General features: G+C 55.1%; 1 long non-coding RNA gene across 3 annotated transcripts; it reads left to right on the forward strand.

Moving 5' to 3' along the window:
* The first annotated feature begins 1427 nt into the window (after window positions 1-1427).
* On the forward strand, window positions 1428-2796 carry LOC121870142. Of its 3 annotated transcripts, none has more exons than XR_006089655.1 (2): window positions 1428-1479; window positions 2735-2796. It is a non-coding gene; the product is annotated as an uncharacterized LOC121870142 (long non-coding RNA). The 3 variants fall into 3 exon arrangements; XR_006089657.1 differs by lacking the exon at window positions 1428-1479 and adding an exon at window positions 1847-1884; XR_006089656.1 differs by lacking the exon at window positions 1428-1479 and adding an exon at window positions 2162-2220.
* The last annotated feature ends 1075 nt before the right edge of the window (window positions 2797-3871 follow it).

Raw genomic sequence — 3871 nt, forward strand, 5'->3', positions numbered from 1 at the left:
CCACATGAGGGGCCCTGAGAGACCAGTAGAGACCATACATGAGGGGCCCTGACAGACTAGTGGTAGAGACCATAAACAGGGCCCTGAGAGACCAGTGGTAGAGACCATACATGAGGGGCCCTGTCAGACTAGTAAGTGGTAGAGACCATACATGAGGGGCCCTGACAGACCAGTGGTAGAGACCATACATGAGGGGCCCTGACAGACTAGTGGTAGAGACTATACATGAGGGGCCCTGAGAGACTAGTGGTAGAGACCATACATGAGGCCCTGACCAGTGGTAGAGACCATACATGAGGGGCCCTGTCAGACTAGTGGTAGAGACCACATGAGGGGCCCTGAGAGACCAGTGGTGAGACCATACATGAGGGGCCCTGACAGACTAGGTGGTAGAATGAGCACAGCCCTGAGAGACCAGTGGTAGAGACCATACATGAGGGGCTCCTGGTTGTCAGACTAGTGGTAGAGACCATACATGGGCCCTGAGACCAGTGTGGTAGAGACCATACATGAGGGGCCCTGAGAGTCTAGTGGTAGAGACCATAAGCATGAGGGGCCCTCTGACAGACCAGCAGAGACCATACATGAGGGCCCTGACAGACCAGTGCAGAGACCATACATGAGGGGCCCTGTCAGACTAGTGGTAGAGACTGATACATGAGGGGCCTGACAGACAGTGGTAGAGACCACATGAGGGGCCCTGAGACCAGTAGAGACTATACATAGCCCTGACAGACTAGTGGTAGAGACCATACATGAGGGCCCTGACAGACCAGTGGTAGAGACCATACATGAGGGGCCCTGGGACAGACTAGTGGTAGAGACCATACATGAGGGGCCCTGAGAGACCAGTGTGTAGAGACCACATGAGGGCCCTGACAGACCAGTGGTAGAGACCATACATGAGGGCCCTGAGAGTCTAGTGGTAGAGACCATACATGAGGGGCCCTGACAGACCAGCGTGGTGAGACCATACATGAGGGCCCTGACAGACCAGTGGTAGAGACCATACATGAGGGGCCCTGTCAGGACTAGTGTGGTAGAGACCATACATGAGGGGCCCTGGACAGACTAGGTGGTAGAGACCATACATGAGGGGCCCCTGAGAGACCACAGTGGTAGAGACCATACATGAGGGGCCCTGACAGACTAGGTAGAGACCATACATGAGGGGCCCTGACAGACAGGGTGAGACCATACACATGAGGGGCCCTGACAGACTAGTGGTAGAGACTATACATGAGGGGCCCCTACTGCACCAGTGGTAGAGACCATACATGAGGGGCCCTGTCAGACTAGTGGCGTAGAGACCATACATGAGGGGCCCCGACAGACTGAGTGAGACCATACATGAGGGCCCTGAGAGACCAGTGGTAGAGACCATACATGAGGGGCCCCATGACTAGGGTGGTAGAGACCATATGAGGGGCCCTGACAGACCAGTGGTAGAGACCATACATGAGGGCCCTGACAGACTAGGTGGTAGAGACCATACATGAGGGGCCCTGACAGACCAGTGTAGAGACCATACATGAGGGGCCCTGTCAGACTAGTGGTAGAGACCATACATGAGGGCCCTGACAGACTAGTGGTAGACCATACAGGGCCCCAGGAGACCAGTGGTAGAGACCATACATGAGGGGCCCTGTCAGACTAGTGGTAGAGACCATACATGAGGGGCCCTGACAGACCAGTGCGTGGTAGAGACCATACATGAGGGCCCTGACAGACTAGGGGTGGTAGAGACCATACATGAGGGCCCCTGACAGACCAGTGGTAGAGACCATGAGGGGCCCTGACAGACCACAGTGGTAGAGACCATACAGAGGGGCCCTGACAGACTAGGGGTGGTAGAGACCATACATGAGGGCCCTGACAGACTAGGTGGGAGACCACACATGAGGGGCCCCTGACAGACCAGTGGTAGAGACCATACATGAGGGGCCCTGAGAGACCAGTGGTAGAGACCATACATGAGGGGCCCTGACAGACTAGGGTGGTAGAGACCATACATGAGGGCCCTGAGAGACTAGTGGTAGAGACCATACATGAGGGCCCTGACAGACCAGTGGTAGAGACCATACATGAGGGGCCCTGAGACTAGGAGTGGTAGGAGGACTATACATGAGGGGCCCTGAGAGATCAGTAGTAGGCACCATACATGAGGGGCCCTGACAGACTAGTGGTAGAGACCATACATGAGGGGCCCTGAGAGACTAGGTGGTAGAGACCATACATGAGGGGCCCTGAGAGATCAGTGGTAGAGACCATACATGAGGGGCCCTGAGAGACTAGGGGTGGTAGAGACCATACATGAGGGGCCCTGAGAGACTAGTGGTATAGACCATACATGAGGGCCCTGACAGACTAGTGGTAGAGACCAGCAGAGGGGCCCTGAGAGACTAGGGGGCAAGTGGTAGAGACATGAGGTGGGGCTCTGAGAGACTAGTGTAGAGACCATACATGAGGGGCCCTGGACAGACTAGTGGTAGAGACCATACATGGAGGCCCTGAGAGACTATGGTAGAGACCATACATGAGGGGCCCCACAGACTAGTGTGGTAGAGACCATACATGAGGGCCCTGACAGACCAGTGGTAGAGACCATACATGAGGGTCCTGACAGACTAGTGGTAGAGACCACATGAGGGGCCTGGACAGACCAGCAGAGACCATATGCGGGGCCCTGACAGACTAGTAGTAGAGACACAAGAGGGCCCTCCTGACAGACCAGTGGTAGAGACCATACATGAGGGGCCCTGACAGACCAGTGGTAGAGACTATACATGAGGGGCCCTGACAGACTAGTGGTAGAGACCATACATGAGGGGCCCCTGAGAGACTAGGTAGAGACCATAAGAAGAGGGGCCCTGGAGAGACTAGTAGAGAATTACATGAGGGGCCCTGACTAGTGCAGAGACCATATGAGGGCTCTGAGAGACCAGTGGAAGAGACCATACATGAGGGGCTCTGAGAGACGGGGAGAATTGGGCATGAGGGCCCTGAGAGACTAGTGGTGGTAGAGACCATGTGGGGCCCTGACAGACCAGTGGTAGACCATACATGAGGGTCCTGACAGACTAGTGGTAGAGACCATACATGAGGGGCCTGACAGACCAGTGGTAGAGACCATACATGAGGGGCCCTGACAGACTAGTGGTAGAGACCATACATGAGGGGCCCTGACAGACCAGTGGTAGAGACCATAAGAAATTCTGAGAGACCAGTGTGGTAGAGACCATGTACATGAGGGGCCCAGACAGAGTCAGGGTGAGAGGGACTACATGAGGGCCCTGGACAGACTAGTGTGTGTGGTAGAGACCATACATGAGGGGCCCTGACAGACCAGTGTGGTAGAGAGAGACCATACACATGAGGGCCTCTGGACAGACTAGTGGTAGAACCATACATGAGGGGCCCTGACAGTGGTAGCACCATACATGAGGGGCCCTGACAGACTAGTGTGGTAGAGACTATACATGAGGGCCCTGACAGACTAGTGGTAGAGACCATACATGAGGGGCCCTGACAGACTAGGGGTGGTAGAGACCATACATGAGGGCCCTGACAGACTAGAGGGAGACCATGGCACATGAGGGGCCCTGACAGACTAGTGGTAGAGACCATACATGAGGTCCCTGACAGACTAGTGGTAGAGATTCTCATACATGAGGGCCCTGACAGACTAGTGGTAGAGACCATACATGAGGGCCTTACAGACTAGTGGTAGAGACCATACATGAGGGGCCCTGACAGACTAGTGGTAGAGACCATACATGAGGGGCCCTGACAGACCAGGCAGTAATAGACTATACATGAGGGACACACTAGTGGTAGAGACCAAGCAAAGGAGAGGGCTCCTGACAGACTA

Source organism: Homarus americanus, unplaced genomic scaffold (genome assembly GCF_018991925.1).
Source record: "Homarus americanus isolate GMGI-L3 unplaced genomic scaffold, GMGI_Hamer_2.0 scaffold51704, whole genome shotgun sequence".
Lineage (NCBI taxonomy): Eukaryota > Metazoa > Arthropoda > Malacostraca > Decapoda > Nephropidae > Homarus > Homarus americanus.